This window comes from Natator depressus, chromosome 7 (genome assembly GCF_965152275.1).
Source record: "Natator depressus isolate rNatDep1 chromosome 7, rNatDep2.hap1, whole genome shotgun sequence".
Taxonomy (NCBI): Eukaryota; Metazoa; Chordata; order Testudines; family Cheloniidae; genus Natator; species Natator depressus.
The window spans coordinates 100,647,440-100,666,935 of record NC_134240.1 but is presented as its reverse complement, the minus strand read 5'-3'; the positions used below and the strand labels follow the sequence as shown (position 1 = coordinate 100,666,935).

At 39.9% G+C, this 19,496-nt stretch overlaps 1 protein-coding gene across 3 annotated transcripts in view; it reads left to right on the top strand.

Annotated features, from left to right (window-relative positions):
* The window catches only part of PTPRE (protein tyrosine phosphatase receptor type E), a 251,991-nt gene that overhangs the window by 45,936 nt on the left and 186,559 nt on the right, over positions 1–19,496 (top strand). For all 3 annotated transcript variants that reach the window (XM_074959153.1, XM_074959154.1, XM_074959157.1), the window contains exon 2: positions 15,767–15,789. The gene's annotated coding sequence lies outside the window, so the exon portion shown is untranslated. The remainder of the gene's footprint in view (positions 1–15,766; positions 15,790–19,496) is intronic.

Sequence of the window (19,496 nt, the reverse complement as noted above, 5' to 3'; positions counted from 1 at the left end):
GTGTGTGTGTGTGTGTGTGTGTGTGTGTATATATATATATAAAATTTTTAGTACGTGGCAGTGAAGGAATGGACAGTAAAATACAGAAAGACAAAATAGTTATTCAGACATCTTCATTTTATAGCACAGCATATCCTGTCTTGTAAAATTTAGTGTTGCAGTGTAAAAGGAAAAAAACAAAACAGTAACATATTACAGTTGTTGTTTTATAGTGGAAGAAGTTTCTGATTGTTTTAGGTAGGCTGAGCAGAATGCCATTTCTAACATTACACTGTTATTGCACCAGATATTGCACCAGAGGATATTGCACCAGAATGGAGAGCAGCATATTTTCCTATAATACTGTTTTTGTTTTCTAAATGAATACAGCAGTGTTCATTTATGTGGAGGAGGTATTCATGATGAGTCTCAAACTTTCTCAGTGACTTGAGGGAAAAATAGGTGCTTGTGCTCAGCAGTTCAAGTGAAGATAGGATTATTTTGTTGACTTTGAGAAAAAGTTGGAATTATCTGAGAATTTTCTCTCATGTATGACATTAAAATATCCTTTTATCTGAATTTTAATGAGAATTTATAGTATTAAATTGCCAACAATACCAGTGTACAAGATATAAAATGGTGCTTTAAAGAAAGAATAGCGATTGTAGTGTAAATATGGCAGAACTGGGGACACAAATCCAAACCCCAGCAGAGTTGGGAGGTGGACTACAGTGGGATTCCAATGCCATTTTTTTTTTGGTTTGTCAAAGAAAAAATCCTCACCAACGTGGATTTACAGAAACCATCTGCCCCTTTTCCTTTTCCCAGCCCCCCCCCCCCTTGCTCTGAAACTGCGGGTACGTCTACATGCAGTTTGAGTGCTGATTTTAACTAAATTGGTTGCATGTTGAATTAAATTGGCGCACCTTCTGATTTGGAGACACTCTTATTTTTAATGAGGATGCCCTATTTTGACTTAGTTTAATTGGTGCTCAAACTGTGTCACTGCAGGCCTGACTTGACAGCTCAGCAGCAGCTCATATATCCACCCCATTAGGTACTTCTTAACACTCCCCTCTGCTGTGATGCCTCAAAATCTGAGAATGGCTGATGAGCCGAGCATACTTCATAATAATCCCAGTGCTTTCCCTTCTGTCTGTATACGTCTGTTGTTTTATACTTAGATTGTAGATTCTTCAGGGCAGGGACTATCTTTTTATGTGCCTGTGCACTGCATAGCCTAATGGGGGCTTTGATCCCTAATGGGGCCACTAGGCACTGTCTTAATACTAAAATAAGAACTAATAAAAGCTATTCACAGTGTTGGTTTAGATGGTTATCCCATAGGCTAGGTTTAGACGTAACTTCTTATGGACTGACACAGCCAGTTTCAGTGACCTGGCCTACCATTCATAGACTGACCTCAGTTCCCTGTGCCAACACTGGCTTCTGCTAGCTTCCTTACAGTACAGTTCCCACAACTCTCTTGCCTTTCATAGTTCTTCCTCTGAGGATCATACCTCAGCCTGAAACTGGTCTGCTGCTTCTTTTGTCTTTTGCTATGGTAGGCTCTGTCCCTACCTGTTGCTAGGCAATTCATGCCCGGCGCTGCCATTTTTTTTCCCTGAAGCCCATACTGTCTCCCTAGCATGCAGTTACCTTATGACGGCTCAGGGAGCTCTTGAGTGAAGTGTAGCTTCACCATGGGCTACAGCAGAAACTTCCAGGAGAGTGCACCAAGTGCTGTGGCTCCTATGAATCATGCCTGGTGTAATCTGTGGCAGGACCTTTTTGTCCAGCTCGCATTTTGGGGCAGACATCAGCCAAGGCAGTCTGTCCAGCTTGGGAGGAGATGGGGCTAGTGAATGGCTCAGTTATCTAATGAGGACTGAATGACCCTCCACTTCAATTCCAAACTCTCTCTGCCTAGTTTTCCTTCTTAACATCTGCTCAGGCCAATTTATGGTCTAGACATCTCTTATGGTACCCTGATACCCCAAGCTTCAGTGGAACATGAGGCCTGTGAGTCAGACAGTAGAGCATTCCCCCCCTCCTCTTCCAGGGTGCCGTTAAGGTCAATTAAACTGTAATCTTTCTCCCTATGTTGTGCACCATCAGAAGTCCTCATGCAGAGCAGGAGTACCAATCCTACCACCACAGGGAAACTCGCCTTCCTCTTCTAGCATGACTGGCCAATAGAACTGAATAGATGGGCATATGGGGTGGAGTACAAATATTTTCTCTTCTCTATGCTGGCAGTCAGCCTCATAGAGAGCTACTGTAGCTGGACATCTAAAAGCAAAGGACACCAGATTCAGCGAGGAGGAAAACGGTTTGAGACAGTGGTATACCATAGAAGCAGCTGTGCACAATTTCTCCTGGATCCCTATCCTGGCTATGTTTTTTGGGGTTCCCAGTTCTTATGATGACCACAGCCCTTTGATTGTTGGGCATTCTTCATGGATCTAAACTTTCTAGGTCCTAGGAAAAATAAATTGGGGCCCTTGTGTGAGGTTCCATGGACCCTGGCTGAAGCCTTCCCTGAATAGGTACTAAGAATGTTCTCTGTTAACAAGGTCACAAATATCAGATCTGGTTTGTTGCCCCACCCATGCTATGTAAGGTTTTATATTCCTAAAAGCAAAAAAGCCTTTATTTTATTATTTTTACATACTCTTGCCTTACAATCTACTGCTATCTGACATTTGATTGAGCCAAACAGCTAGTTGCAATCCTCTTATGTGTATTGAGAACCATCCTTCTGTAAATTGGTTATAGCAAAAAGTTACCTATTCCCGGAGAACACTCTGAGAGTCTGAATGAGATGTTATACTGAGATTTTTGTTTTATGCAGGATGTTCCAGAAAACTAAAGGAAGGGATGCTGAGAGCAGTTTCTTAGTTATGACAATTCCTGTTCCAGTTTATGGATCTGCAGTGAGAACCACACCAACGATATATTGCAGATGACTTTGCTAGCCATCGGTACTGCATCCAGTATGTGTCATTCAGGCACAGAAGTTAGAAAAATGACCAAATCCAGGTCGTTCACAAGCCAGTGTAAATTGTTGTTTCAGATGGCTGCTTCTTGCACCAATTCCAAAGAGACCAAATTAAATCAGCTTGCTAGCCCAACATCAGCTATCGTTCTCTGTGTTTGTGCATGACACACAATGATTTATAGTGCCATGTGATAGGACAGCATTGTGCATCAGTATAGTGAAAATTCATGCTTTGGGTCATTGCTGTGTGGTAGGAAATCTCCTGAATCCAGTAAATGGTAGTAACATGGCCAAATCCTGAAGTTGTGGCAAAATGGAAGTGGAAAGATGGTTGCATCACATACAGATGTTCTCCTTTTTTTCCAAGGAGAAGAGTACTTTGTCATCTGGATGGTAGGATGCTACAATCATGCTTTGAAGACACGTGACAGTCATGAATGGGGGGAAATGTACCTGGAAATCACTAGATGTGAAGTGGTTGATCAGGTTTTTTCCTCTGAAATTGTGGAGGGTTTTTTTTCTCTTTGTAAATTCTACTAATTTAATAGTCACTTTGTGACTCTGCCTTGATGTTAGTCTAAATAAATTAGAATGTAGTTTCAGTGCTATATTGTGAAACAAATGATTCTGATCAGGATGACTCATTTTGCAAGTCATTCTCTTTTAGCTAGAAATTGAGAGTTGGATTTCCAGAGGTCTAGCTCTTTCCCCTGATGCTTGCAACCAACTTCTGAGGATAGTTTAAGGATAATTAACAGGGTAGTCGACTACCTCTATTATGACCTTGGAGTCTGACCTTTTTGTCTCGAGATGATTTCATTTCTTTCATGCAAGTGTGGAGGTTGCTTAATGACTGTGTGGATAACTAATTCATTCTCCATAATTACTTGTCTGAAGCATATTTAGGGTTTCAAACAGCTTCTTTTCATCTTTACACTGGGGGTTGATTCCTTCTCTGCAGATGTAAATCATAGACTTTCTGGTGGGGGAAAAAGTGCTTGACAGTATCCTTGAAGGACAAATGTAAGCTTGGATGAGCCAAAATTGTCTCTAGGCTATATTAAAAAAAATCAATCCCAAAACCTTTAAATTAGCTGTTGTCAAGATATATGTAAATGAGTTAAGCAGTGTCAACAGTACCCAAACACATAAAACTAATTCCAGGCACAGTGTTGATTACCAGGTATGTGCCTGCATCTGACCTAAGCTGTTGGCATCTGTTCTCTTGTGAGTCAGTAGCAAATGGTCAAACGGTAAGAAACAAGTGGGGCCTGCCAACATGGCAGAGGCTCTTGGAGCATTTCTCTTTTCTGATTTCCAGGGAAGTGGCGGCAGACTTGGATGTTGTTTTGGTCCCAGTTGTGTTCTTTGCACACCCCAAACCACGCACTGAGCCTGGTGAGAGTGTGTATTGTACAAGGAATGTGGATTTGGGCCCTTGGTAGGGGTGACTCCTTTCCTGTTTCAGATTGGTCATGACATACTTTTATCCTGTCATGGATTATTAGACTTAACAGACAATAACAGCTTTGCCAGTGCCTGGATGGTAAACAGTGAAACTGTGAGACTTGGCATGGTCAGCATGTATCCGAGACGATCTGTGTCCCAAGAGATCATTCAGAAATATGGTTTCATTACATTTCTTTTTCATCATTTCTGTAACTGCCCAGAATTAAAATGGAATTGCCCGCTGATCGTGTTATAACAGTCACCAGTGACATCAGTGGTGCATGACATCTATTCCTCATTGTATTTTGACCTAACACAACAGGGAAATGCTCTGCATTCTCTGCTCATTTGATGATGATTCAGCCATACAGTATTACTGCTCACCTAAAATACTTTTCAGGAAACTGTACTTGTATATACTACTTGATGTGGTTAATTCAGGAAAAAAAACAAAAACCTAAGTAGTGATACTTGGAATCATTTATCAAAGAGAATCAACATCTGAGTGTAACAATAGGGACACTGAGAGGAGAATTTATTACATAGTGAATATGGACTGCATTGCTGAATATGCACTGTTACTATAGTTATGGTACAACCCTGAAAGTTATAGCTTTTTGATACTTTTGTAATTGTTTGTTTTTATTCTCATGAAATCCTTCAAAATCTCATACCGTCTGAGCTTGTAAGGATAGAATACTTTTATAAATAATAGAAACTTGTATTACATTTTAGCTAACAGTACATATGCTACTCTGAAACCAGTACATATGTGCTATTTCATAATTTTAAAGAGACATAATATTTTGTGCATGTATGAATTTTATATCATGTAATAACATTTTGAGGCAAACTTACTCTACTAGAAATTGTTCAGTGAGCTGGGATATAAATTGGTTTTTCCTCCAGCAAAAAAGCTGTTATGCCTCATATGCTTTGCTTAGCCATTCATTTTAGCTGTAGAGGATTCAAACCTTCATGCATGGCCTTGACTTTTAAAATTGTTTCATTTTCTTTTGCCTCATAACTCAGTATATATATTTGCTTCCAGAAAGATGTTTGCCATTTTCAGTAATTGAATATATCACAAGAAAACATGACAAAATAATTAAGGACGTATTTTCAGCTAGAAAAAATAAGGATGTCCTAATTTTCTAGAAATGTTGGAAAATAATGACTGAATATAAAAATTTAGATTAAATGCCATATTTTGTGATAGATCATTGCACACAAAATCATCATTACAGTTTCTAATTTTTACTTTTTCAGAAATTGAAAAATTAGTGCATATTTGAGTGGTCAGAATGAAATATGTGAATGACCACTGGCCTGGCACAAAATGTTCATTATTATATTTTTTTAACTAGTTGACTCTTATTTTCGTAGTTTTTGTTTAAAAAGCATTCTACTGGCAACATGCCTAACCAATCTAACCATGATATGTAGGACCAGGAGCTCAAATAGTGCTTTGGTATAACGAGTGGTCGGTTTTGAAGTGTGAAAGTTGGCAAGAGGTGGTGAGTATAATCCAAGATGATCAGTTTGTCTCTTAGGGAATATCTAAACCTGTTTTTTTTTGTTTTTTTTTTTTTTGAGTTTTTTTAAATGTATGGTAATTAATGTGTTAATTAATTTAAAATGTCTTATGGTAAGAATATAAAGAAGATTAAGTCTTCAATCATTTCTAATCCTACATTAAATTAATGTTTCTTGTTAAATGTTTTAGGGAAGAAAATGAAATGTGTGTTAGTAGAGTTTTTGTATTAATCTTTAGCAATTGCCTGTTAAACATTTTTGGATTTTAAAATACAAAATAGCTGTCTTGTTTGTGAATTTGCAGATTAAAACATTAAGGGTGGTAATATTTATCTCTTTGAATACTAAATCTCTTATTGGAACTTAAATAATGCTAAAAATGAAATTCCACCCCTGTAGAGCCTCCACACCGACTTGCGTATGGTTTAAATTTCACTTAAATCCTTAACTGGGATTGGAGTGATGCATGGGGCCTCCTCTAGCCCTTTGCACTAGAATAACTTTAATCCTTATAAAGCATGGTAATCTCACTGACCATAAGTCATGTCATATCCCCCAAGCAGGAAACACCTGTGTAGGAGTCGGGAAACTCTAATAGTTTCCTTCAGATCTTTCTGTTGAGTGGGTGAAATGTTGACCTCTGTAGACTGGGAAGCAGTGTTTTACCCAGGAATTGAAAATGGGGGAGGGTGAGGGAGTTTGACTATACAGGGAGGCTGAGGGCTGACGAGGGTTGAGACCGTGAGGGCGCAGGTGGGCTGTATGGCACCATAGTAAAAACTGAAAAATGTTTCACAACCATTTTATTAGATTTAACTCATGTTTTAAAATCCTCACAGAAATTAAAGTTGGCTATTCAAGCCTACTTTGAAGCACTACATGTACATCCTTCTTGGTTTCTTGTTGTAATTTTGCACAACTCTTTGGTGTCTTCTTGTGTGTCCTTTACTTCCAGTCCTTCATGAGGACACATGGCAGAAGGTGACTTCTTTCAGAACACAAAATTCTATTCAATGAGCAAAAAGAATGCTCACTGTAACTGCTGTGACTGGGAGTAACAATTCCTACTTCTTTCATCCCAGGAAACATAGCAAAAAGATTGGGTCGAACCACTAGTGATAAAGAAGAAGTTGAAGTTAAATCTTCATTCGTTCGTCGTATGATATTCCATTCTGTGTTCAAAATTCTCTATTCTATCCTGATCACATAGCAGACCTATTGCTGGTTGTGCCTCACTTCCACTCAACTGTAGGTGTTTTATAACACAGCCATCTCTAAAACCTACATAGAGGTTGAGTAGAATCCAGAAATCACTATAGTAGATTTGTAAGAATCAAGTCTGTGTATTTTTCCAGCTGGTTTAACAAACACTTCTTGTCCTCTTCTCTTAAGGAGTCCATATATGTGCCTTCATTAGTCAACTTCTGGACTGAAGTCTTCGCTTCTTCCAGTATGTTTTCAAGGGATAGCTCTGTGATTGATCCCAGGGTAGCTTCTATTGATGGACAAAGATATACTATTGGTGTAGCAGATGCCTGGATGGCACTGCTTAATGACTCAAGTGGTTTCAACAGTAGACTTAAAAGACAGAAAATGGCGATAGTCTTCTCTGAACTTTAGTAATAAAAGTAATACACCAGCCTCTCTACTTAGATCTGTCCTATCCTGGTAGATACTTTCCAAAGCCAGTAATTTTAAAACAGCCAAGAATCGCTCATGAGAAAGCCAGCACGTTTTCCCAAGGTAGATTAATTTGAACTTCAGTCCCAGTGTATCTTCTGATTGTTTCCAAGTCGTTCAGTCATTTTGGACTCTTACTGAAAAAAAGAGTATAACAAAGCAATTAAATTTATGGCTTTTTAATGTCTCTTGAAGATTCTGCAGGTTGTACTAGTGCTAGCTGGAGTAGATGGCCTCTGTAGTGTGTATAGGAGAGGTTAGGGTTACACTTTTCTATGAGCAAAGCTAGTACTCCACTATGTCTTCCAGAGAAGTTTGTAGCTCCATCAAATGCACAAGCAGCCATCTGTTTGCAGTTCAATTTACAAGCATTTAACTCTTCTAAGATGTCACAAATGCAGCTGATGTGTCTTCTATAACCTCACTTTTAGAATGCATCTACTGGCCTGCCACGGACATCAAGATAACATACACAATGACTTAATACTTGATGCCTATTTGAATTGGTGTATTCATCAGCCATGTATGCATATTTTTTGAATGTGGTGAGAGAGTTCTTCACTCTTTCAACTGCTGAGTCTTTCACTTTGCATCGCATGCTTCTAGACAGCTGAATTTTTTGCCAAAAGATAGCAAGCACTTGCCAGTTTTGTTCGGAGCCAGTGTCCAACTTCAGGATAAACAAGTGACAATGCACTTAACAGTGGCCTCCAGTTTGTAGTGTGTGGTATCTCTTGCTTAAATAGAAAGTATGATGCACAGCAATGTTGGTTCACATAAACTGAGTTGTGTCTCCAGGATTCTTTACAGCCTTATTAAGTTCTTCTAAAATTGGCTTTGACAGTGACTGGTTTAAGCCTTTCTGCATGTTGATGCAGTCCAGAGGCATGGTGTTTTGCAGCCTTTTCATGTAGGTTGTCAGTATTGGCTTGGCTGATCAGTCTGGTAAACCAAGCTCCTCCACATTTATTATATAAATCCATGATATGCCCACATCTTGAATACTGCGTGCAGGTCTGGTCACCCCATCTCAAAAAGATATATTTTAATTGGCAAAGGTACCTAGAAGGGTACCTTGTTTGTTTCTTGACTTTAGCAAAGCTTTTGACACGGTCTCCCACAGTATTCTTGTCAGCAAGTTAAAGAAGTATGGGCTGGATGAATGCACTATAAGGTGGGTAGAAAGTTGGCTAGATTGTCGGGCTCAACGGGTAGTGATCAATGGCTCCATATCTAGTTGGCAGCCGGTGTCAAGTGGAGTGCCCCAGGGGTCGGTCCTGGGGCCGGTTTTGTTCAATATTTTCATAAATGATCTGGAGGATGGTGTGGATTGCACTCTCAGCAAATTTGCGGATGATACTAAACTGGGAGGAGTGGTAGATACGCTGGAGGGCAGGGATAGGATACAGAGGGACCTAGACAAATTGGAGGATTGGGCCAAAAGAAACCTGATGAGGTTCAATAAGGATAAGTGCAGGGTCCTGCACTTAAGACGGAAGAACCCAATGCACCGCTACAGACTAGGGACCGAATGGCTAGGCAGCAGTTCTGCGGAAAAGGACCTAGGGGTTACAGTGGACGAGAAGCTGGATATGAGTCAGCAGTGTGCCCTTGTTGCCAAGAAGGCCAATGGCTTTTTGGGATGTATAAGTAGGGGCATAGAGAGCAGATCGAGGGACGTGATCGTTCCCCTCTATTCGACATTGGTGAGGCCTCATCTGGAGTACTGTCTCCAGTTTTGGGCCCCACACTACAAGAAGGATGTGGATAAATTGGAGAGAGTCCAGCGAAGGGCAACAAAAATGATTAGGGGTCTGGAACACATGACTTATGAGGAGATGCTGAGGGAACTGGGAATGTTTAGTCTACGGAAGAGAAGAATGAGGGGGGATTTGATAGCTGCTTTCAACTACCTGAGAGGTGGTTCCAGAGAGGATGGTTCTAGATTATTCTCAGTTGTAGAAGAGGACAGGACAAGGAGTAATGGTCTCAAGTTGCAGTGGGGGAGGTTTAGGTTGGATATTAGGAAAAACTTTTTCACTAGGAGGGTGGTGAAACACTGGAATGCGTTACCTAGGGAGGTGGTAGAATCTCCTTCCTTGGAAGTTTTTTAAGGTCAGGCTTGACAAAGCCCTGGCTGGGATGATTTGATTGGGGATTGGCCCTGCTTTGAGCAGGGGGTTGGACTAGATGACCTCCTGAGGTCCCTTCCAACCCTGATAGTCTATGATTCTATGAAGGGCAACAAAAATGATTAGGGGTGTGGAATAGATTCCATGTGAGGAGAAATTAAGAAGACTGAGATTTTTCAGCTCGGAAAAGAGACGATTAAAAGGGGATATGATAGAGGCCTAGAATATCTTGACTGGTGTGAAGAAAATGAATAAGGAAGTGTTATTTACCTCTTTGCTTAACACGAGAACCAGGGATTACCCAATTAAATTAATAGACAGCAAGTTTAAAACAAACCAAAGGAAGTATTTCTTTACACAGTGCACAGTCACCTGTGGAACATCTTGCCCCAGGGATGCTGTTAAGGCCAAACTTATAACAGGGTTCAAAAAGAACTGGATAAGTTCATGGAGGTTAGGTCCATCAATGGTATTAGCCAGGATGGGTAGGGATGCAACACCATGCTCTGAGTGACCCTAGCCTCTTTTTGCCAGAAGCTGGAAGTGAACGACAGGGGATGGATCACTAGATGATTCTTCGTTCTGTTCATTCCCTCTGAAGCACCTGGCATTGGCCACTGTCAGACAACAGGATACCGGGGTAGATGGACAATTGTTCTGACCCAATATGGCCATTCTTACATAAAAATTAATTATAATAAAAAAGTTTAGTACAGAAACCCCCCCAAGATAATGACCTCTCGAGATAGCAATGATGTGAGACAACGACCGTAGCAAATAATGCATTTTTAAAATCTTGGCCTACTAGGAAACGTATATTTATGTTTCCCAGTCAAAAATCCAGTATTCTGGAGCGAAGTCACTAAAACATAGTCCAACAAACAAATGCTCTGGCTGCTGCTGTTCATTGTGCCACCATTCATTCCATTGCTCTGTCCACAATGGCCCTGCATCATCACCTTCTGCTGCCACTGTGACCTGTGTGAGTTGGCCTCTCGAGGTTCCACCCAGCTCTCAGGTGTTTCAGCTGTCAGTGGGGGAACCTTGCTGCTAATGCAGGCTGGGCTGTCTCTTCCACAGAAACACTGTCCCACAGCAGGTCCAAGCACTTAAACCTGATTATCAGTGATTTCAGCTCCAGAGGTCACTTAACAAACCAAAAGACTCTCTATGGAGCCTAATCAGCTCTATCTCTAAACAGGAGAGAGGCGCAGGTCAAATAGTGCCTGTGACTCTTAGGCAGAGCCTGCTCCACCAAGCAAAACACCTGTGCCCCACCCTCTTTCTTTCTATCTCTCTCCACTAGGATATGGCATCCAAATCTCCTGCTTAAGGAGTGCAGTTCAGTTGAGGGTGACCAGTGCTTAATTTGTAATGAAAGAGGTGCCGGGGCTCAAGCAAGTTTGTTATTTTCATAACTGATGTGGCAAGCCCAGAGGTCCCAGGGCTATGAACTGCCAAGCCTAGAGCTGCCGGGGCTCAGCCCTGGCAAGCCCTAGCACAAATTAAGCACTGAGGGAGACCCCCTCATTCAGTCAGGCTAAGTATAGTTCTGTTGCCCTTTACTCTTACAATAAGGATAACAACATTTCATGACCCCCACATTTAATACTCAAGTGATTTTTAACCCAACACCAGCCAAAATTGATCACTTGGGTATCATAGCTCTGTCTGTTGGATACCTAGGCAGAGTAGATGTGTTCATGTAAATACAGTCTGGTCCTGAAGCCTTTTCACCCACCCTTGGCTCATCACTAGCTGTCAGGGAAGAGGTCATTCAGACCTTGCTTACAAATAATAATTAGAATTTATTAGGTAGGCCAATATAGTCGAAACAAATGCACCAACATTGTCATAAATAACAGCTGTATGAGGAAGTTAGTCTTTGTTCATAATTTTCAAACCCATTATGCTTTCTCAGGTTAAAATATTTTCTCATACACTGTATATGCTTTTAAAGTGTGTATTAATGTTTCAGTTTCCATTCAAATTTCCAACCGACTAAATGGGCAACCCTGCATGTAATGGGGGGAGGGAAATTTGGGTGGGTGGGGTGGTGTAGGGAAATCCCTGCTCGGAAGAGGGGGTGGAGGGGAGTCTGAGTCTTTAAGCCTCCAAATGTCCTTACATATCTAGAAAACTCACTGCTGATCTTTGAATGTCCATAGACGGCAAGAAACCGTGGAAGATAATGTGGACAAGTTTCGTATTATCTTTGGTGGGGGAGATCTCTGGAAGTAGAGGAGGACTGGTGATATAGTAATAACTGGGTTAAGTTCTGTTACCTGAGTTATGCAGGAGGTCAGACAGAATTGTCATAATTGTCCCTTGTGCATGAGCAGCGCGTGAACCGCCAGCTGGGGAAGGTTAGCCTCCAGCCCTACCCCTCCCGCTGGAGCTGAGCCCCCCTTTCCCTCCTGCTGGAGCCCAGAGCTGCCTCTCCCCCACACCGTGGCCACTGGCCCAGTCCTGCAGCTAGCCACCCAGCCCCAAAGGAGTGCCTGACAGCCATGGCCTCCCCAGTCCCAGAACGCCAGGAAGGCAGGCGACAGCGCAGTTTCAGCCTTCCCAGCCCAGGGGAGGCGGGTGGCCGGAGGCCGCATCCTCCCCAGCTCCTGAACAGGGGAAGGCACATGGTCCCAGCCCCAGTGGAGCCGCATGCTGCCGCAGGGAGTGGTCCCGGCAGAGGACAGGGTCACGCCTGGCTGTTTAGGGAGGCAAAGCCTCCCCCAGCCTATGCAACCTGCCGCCCATGCCCTTATGGTTTTCAGATTGGTGGGTGAGATTCTCCTGCCCATTGACGTAGTTATGGTACAATGTGTAAAAGGACCAAAGAAGCCTGTAAATGCACTGTATCCAGCTGGGGAGACTTCCTCAGTTCAGGCACTGCATGAAACAGCTGGATACTGCCTCCTCACCAGCCTTGGCATAGAGAGTGCTGGGAACAGGGCTTGAGTGCAGGGGGATGTTGGGGCCTTGGAGATGAGACAAGGCGGCAACACTGGCCCAAAAGGCAGCCTGAGGATGCTGCTGTAATTTAGACAGGACCCTAGGGTTGTGTAAGTTACACTGGGGCTCTCCTGTCCCAGGAGCAGCCCAGGACTGGGAGGGTGGAAAGACGGCTTATGGACACCTTTTTGTTCCAGCCCTGCCCCTGGTCTTCAAGTTCTGTGCTGTGCCCCTTAGAATCTGTGACTTCAGGGATGTAGGCAGAGGGGCTTCTTTGGAAGAGATGAGACATGGAAACCAGGCTGCTGCTCCTCCTGTGCTCTCCCGAGTAGTTGCTACTGGTATGCTCTCTCCTCCCCTCCCCCCTACCCCACTTGCTTTAGAGAAGGGAAGAATATGGGACCATGACTTTCATATTCATGTACTTAGTAACCCTTTTCTAAACAGGTTTCAGAGTAGCAGCCGTGTTAGTCTGTATTCGCAAAAAGAAAAGGAGTACTTGTGGCACCTTAGAGACGAACAAATTTATTTGAGCATAAGCTTTCGTGAGCTACAGCTCACTTCATTGGATGCATTCAGTCTTTTCTAAACAGTATGCTGTATGTGGCCTATTTTCGCTCAATTTGCTTCTCTTTATTAAATGTTTAAATATGATGTATTATAGGCCTGCAAACACATGCTGCAGGTCTTAAACACTTACTTGCCTTAACCCACTTCCTGTATGAAACTAATTAATACTTAGCTGTTACACAGAGTGTGCCCCAGTCAAACTTTGCCTCACCCACCTTGTCTATCATTACAGTTGAGGTAGTTAGAAGTGGTGTTAGTAATTTCTTTTATTCGACCAACTTCTGTTGGTGAGAGACACAAGCTTTTGAGCTTACAGAGACCTGCCGTAGAGCGCTGTGTAAACTTGAAAGTCTGTCTCTTGATCCAATATATAACAGATTACCTCACCCGCCTTGTCTCTCTAATATCCTGGGACCAACATGGATACAATAACACTGTGAGGATTTCAAAGAGCGTTCATCACTTCTTCAGCACTCATAACACTTCATTGCAGTAAGATGGGTAGTTTGGCACCTTTAACTGTTTGCATGTGCAATTGAGGTAGAGTCGATTGAAAAGTAAACAATTTTAGCAAAAACACTTGAAATCATCTTAAGTTCAAAGTGGACTGTTTTTAGATTTCTTGAAGAATTTTGTTTAATTTTTGTATGAAATGGTTACGGAAATATTTTGGAATATTGGAAAAAATAAGCAGCTTTTTTTAAAAAAAATTGGTTAAATTTCAGTAGGGTTTTTTTTGGGGGGAGGAGGAGATAATTTATTCACAAAAATTTTTTTTTGCAAAGTCATAACTTTAATGAAAAGTTTTTTGCTTTTGAATAAATACCATTTTCAACATTTCAATCAAATATTTCATTTGAAAAATTTTGACCATATATATTGTTAGGTTAAATTGTGAGTGCAAATAGTTATGGGAGCAAAATTGTCTCCACTTATTTATGCTGGTAGGTCCCATTCACAAATTGGAGGATAGTGGCTGAAGGGTTTCGTGCGGTGGCAGAAGTTAAGAGCATAGTAGGAAAGGAGAGCAAATGCACAGGGCAGGATGGTATTGTGCAGAATGTACAGGAAAAATAATTAGGTTTATAGAATTCAGTGGGCTATTGGAAGGATTTGTGGCCTGTTAATCTTTATAATGCAGAATTATTATAGAATTAGTTATTTCCATTTCTTTTTGATGTGCAGCAAAATCAGCTGCAGTAATGATTGTATAAAGTAGTATTCTGCAGACTACTTGTGCACCTTCTAATTCACCCACCAGGAATGGATAAATTGCTTCTGGATCCCTTGAAATAAAGTGTAGCTCTGATAAACTGGCAAACACTTCTGTTGCTCTGGATTCATCTCCCTCTTTGATCTGCCTTCTGCCCCCTTTTTGTGCTCTATTTTCTAGCGGAATGTGAACTAGATTTCAGAGTAGCAGCCGTGTTAGTCTGTATTTGCAAAAAGAAAAGGAGTACTAGTGGCACCTTAGAGACAGCAAATTTCTCTACTGTTCAAAAAGTATTTCATAGAGCTCCTTGACTAGGCACTAAAAGAGGCTACAAAGAAGAGGAGGGTTCAGTGCCAGCTGTATTCAATTGATTGAAGACAGGAAAAACTTTTAGATTGTGTATTGCTGTTACATGAAAAAGGAGATCCCTGGGTATGTTTGAGACACCTTGGAGCCAGGTGCTGTATGAATTGCTCCTTTCAGCATTCCTTCAGAAGAAGAAAAGGGCCAGTCAGAAGAGATGTAATCCTCTTACTAGAGGGACGTTTCTGGCATCTTCACTGGTACTACTACTTGGCATACAAAGAAATCAGACTGCAACCAGTTCGTCCTGAATTTGTGTATGCAAAAGTCACAAACATTTACAGGCAAAATCTTGTTCCTGCTCTGTATAAATATGTAATGTAGAAACCTAAATAATTCACAGGCATAGATTTGGAAGCTTCCTCTCCATGTACAAACAGCTCACGCTTGTTTTCTCTGGGGATGCATAGGACAGATACTGGCTCTTTAGCAACTAAAGATGTTTTAAGTATAGGCATTTTGCATGAAGTAGGTTGTATTATTGATATCCTTTCATCTCTTTCCTTATTTATATATAAAAAGAATTGATTCTGCTCCTTTTACACACAGCTGGTCAGGTATCCTCATCCTCCATCCTACAATTCCCTCAGTTTGTTACACCCACTTGTTATGTCTTTTTAATATATATTGTAATCTCTGTGGGTCAGGGACTGTATTTTACTATGTTTGTTCATTGCTCTGCACAATGGGGCCCTATTTCTGATTGCTGTTTCTTGGCTCTACTACAATACTAATAAGCTGATGTTTTGGGCCATAAAGTTTTAAAACCAGAGTTAGAGCCTTGTGTTGGACAACTTTCTAGCTCTACATTACTGTCATTTTAAAATAATAAAGTTTTGAAAATGGAGAACAAGTGACAACTTTTTAACCTCTCCCTTTTTTCTTTTCTTACAGCCTATCGCTTCTTCTTTCTTCAGGTGAGTACTCTATTTTCCTTTATTTAATCTTGCAACACCTGGCTGAGAACACCACATGTAACATGCTGCTGGCATTAAAAATTACTCATCTTGTGGATGAAATCAGTGTTTCCAGGGTATATTGCCACCATGTTGTATTTAATTTTATACTCTGCTATGTGGGTTACACTCTTTGTTAAGTTATATATTAGAGCCTACTATTGAATACTCACCAAATGCATTGTTCAGCACATATCTTCAGCATGTTCAACTTTCATTGGCTTGTAGTCACTTTAAAGAAGGTATTGTGTTATCTCAGTCACACACATGTGAAACCCATTAGGGAGCACACTCAGATAATTGCATTAATGGTAATTGCTTCTTAAAATTGATCTCCTGTTGGGAAAACTGCTGAAAATGAACTATTCTAGACCTTGACATCAGCAAAACAGTGCTGCCTTCATTTTAATTGTGTTCCTGTTGGGGGTCAGTTGATAATAAAGTGTTGTGCAAAAATGGTCTTATTCTTAAGGAAAAGGAGACCTTTAATCTTAACTGACTTGGTTTTTGATTGACAAGGTGGGTGTGGAAATATCTTTTATTGGATCAACTTCTGTGGTGAGAGAGACAAGCTTTCAAGCTTGTACAGATTTTCAGTTCATTCCTGACCTGTTCTCTGAAGGACTTGAAAGTGCAAAATTAAAGAGTGTGTGTGTGAGAGAGAGAGAGAGAGAGATTGCACAGTTCCCTTATTGGCCAGGTTATAGTACTTCCATAAAATTGAGTCTGCAATCTCTCTCATCATGCTTCTATGTCTGCATTTTAATATTTTGTGTGGGCTCTTGGAAAAGATGGTCTGAACACGATAGGCATCATTTTTCTCCAACCTACTCTTTTCTTACTAATTGTAAGTGGGGATGTTGCAAATGTTTGTTCTCTTCTCCCCTTGGATCGGGGACAGGGTGGAAGTGTAGCTTTTCACCAAGCTGGATAAAAATAGATGATTTAAGAAAAAAAATCTGTTTTAATTTAAATTGGATTATTTTATTTAAATTAAATACAGGTTTATTTTTTTAAAATTAAATTTGAAATTAACAACCTATGTTAAGGCCTGAACTTATAATCATTTATATTAAATACAAACAGTAATATTAAACAGTATGCGTTAGCTGCCAAGTTTTAAAGAAAGTCATACCACTGAACTGGAGGAAGTCACTGGATAAGCACCTGGCACCAGAGTTTGCTGACATGCTAAACCAGCTTTTGACAGCAGTAGTCTCTTCTGTAGGTACAGAGGGAACTTTTTCCTTATTTCAGTTTATTCAAAGAGTTTTGTTCAATGATCAGTTCATTCAAAGTTAAGAAACTAATTGGTAATTGAAAAGCAGGAAAGCTTGTTTTCCTCTTCCCATCTATGAATGAAAACTAGGTGTGAGAGGACTAGATCTACTAGTTCTAACATCTTGAAGGACATGGTGACCAGAAACAATCCATTCAATTCACTGCTACCATCAATACTTCCTTTGTTTAATTAATCAATTAGTTTTTAATGCAAAACATGTTTTGATAAACTTTTTTTCTTATGTATCCAGCACATTTAAGGTAACGTTTTATGTAATGATAAATATAAAATAAACCTTAAAATGCTGTTTTGTGTACTGAATTGAATTTGAATTTCCATCCAAATAGAGCTTGACACAAAATGCAAACAAAAAAATCAACCATCTAAATACAAAATGCATCATTCACCATTTTCTAATATAATAAAAATGTAAAAGCTTAACTTACATTTTTTTCAGATTATGTAATTTCTTCAATAAATATGCTTTGATGTAGAGTATCCTCCTGGTTGGCAAAAAAAGGAGGCTATCTTTTAGTTGTAAATCATCAGGTTTTGATGGTTACCAACCAATGAGAATCAACCTTTATTTAGGAAAATAACTTTTATTTAGGAAAATAACTTTTCTTTAGGAAAAGTACAAATACAAAACCCAATTAAAATGATTATTTAAATTAACTTTTTCTACTTGCTGATATAAATCATTATTTAAAATGGTGACTTAAATTGCTTTGATTTAAATCTATCCACCCTGCTTCGCAGACTTTTCTCACCCCAGAAAAATTCTCACCAATGTTTGCCTTTTCAACCCTTATCCCTGAAATGAGGAGGGGAATGGCATAGTAAATTATCCTGTTGTTCATTAGCTAGGAGAGAAAATTCCTACTGTATTTTCCACTGCATGCATCCGATGAAGTGGGTTTTAGCTCCCGAAAGCTTATGCTCAAATAAATTTGTTAGTCTCTAAGGTGCCACAAGTACTCCTTGTTCTTTTTGCTGATACAGACTAACACGGCTACTACTCTGTAACTAGGAGAGAGTGAGAGAAACAACAGAATATGTGCAGTAATGTGATTGATTGTTTCATGAGTAACAAAAGGATCGGTGATGAAAAATAAAGAAAATAAGGTATTCAAGAGTGACATAAGCCACTTCACTGAGCTACCACATGCTTATTGGTATATCTAATCATACTTGTTGTTATGGTACTATCTGATAGCCTGCAATGGCTTGTTGGTTTTGATTGAGATTAGCCTCTATATACTACAGCTCTGGGACAAGAAGAGCAAAAATTGAAAAGACAATGAAATAAATCAAAGTGGGCAAAGAAATAAAAGTAGACTGAAATCAAGTTGGCAGTCCAGTTTTTGTCTTATTTACTTTGCCAGATAACTTTCTTTGGGTGCAAGGGAAGTGGACAGAATTAAACAGTCACCCTCCCAAATAAATTTATACTCCCATCCCTAAATCTCTCCTTTGCCACCACACTTGCATGCTGTGTCTTAATCTTGTGGTAGGCAACTTTGTCACACTGCATTTCATTACCAGTACCAGTCTTAGGATCTGAGTTTGACAGAATTTGATAGCCTGATAACAGACAATTGCAGTTGTATGCTTCTTCAAGTACCTCCTTGATAAGAAGCAGTATATCGACTAACAGGGAGACTGTTTTTACTCTAGCATTATAAGCAAGCATAATATTGTAGTTCTTGATGATGATCATGATGATAATACTTAACTCTAAAAAGAGAAGTGTTCTGCTAAAAACGTGCCTCTTTTGTTATGACATGAAACAAATTATATTATTTTATTGAACAAAAATAGAGAAAATGTTTTCTCTAAAAATAAGAATGGATAAATATTTAAAATAATGAAATCTATAAACTGCCACAAATGCCAGCATTGCAACACTATGGAGGGAATGTCTCCCAGTTCTTTGACATGTTTATTCTGTATCTGCTAGTACTAATATGAAACTGGAATGATTTTGTATATACTACATTGGAAAGATTTTCAGGGCTACTTGTAAGCATTAAAAGGGATCTGTGCATTCTTCTACTAAGTAAAAAAGTCATATTTGACCTCAAACACAAAAAGTTGTTTTTTGTATTTTTTTTATTTATGAATGAATTGTTACTGAGCAATCAAGGTCCATGCATGTTGGGTTCTGAGAATTGAGTCATGCAAAATTCCTGTTTACTGGAGTTTGGGAAGAATTTGAGAAACATGGATTTGTGCAAATGCACATGGGCTATGAAGTTCCCTGAATTTTCACTGAAAGAGTTCCTTGCATTGTTCCATGTGGAAATTGCTTTTGAATACAGTATTTTCATAAAACTTGAAATATTGAATTAACACATGTAAACATAAACTACATTAATAGTCTGGA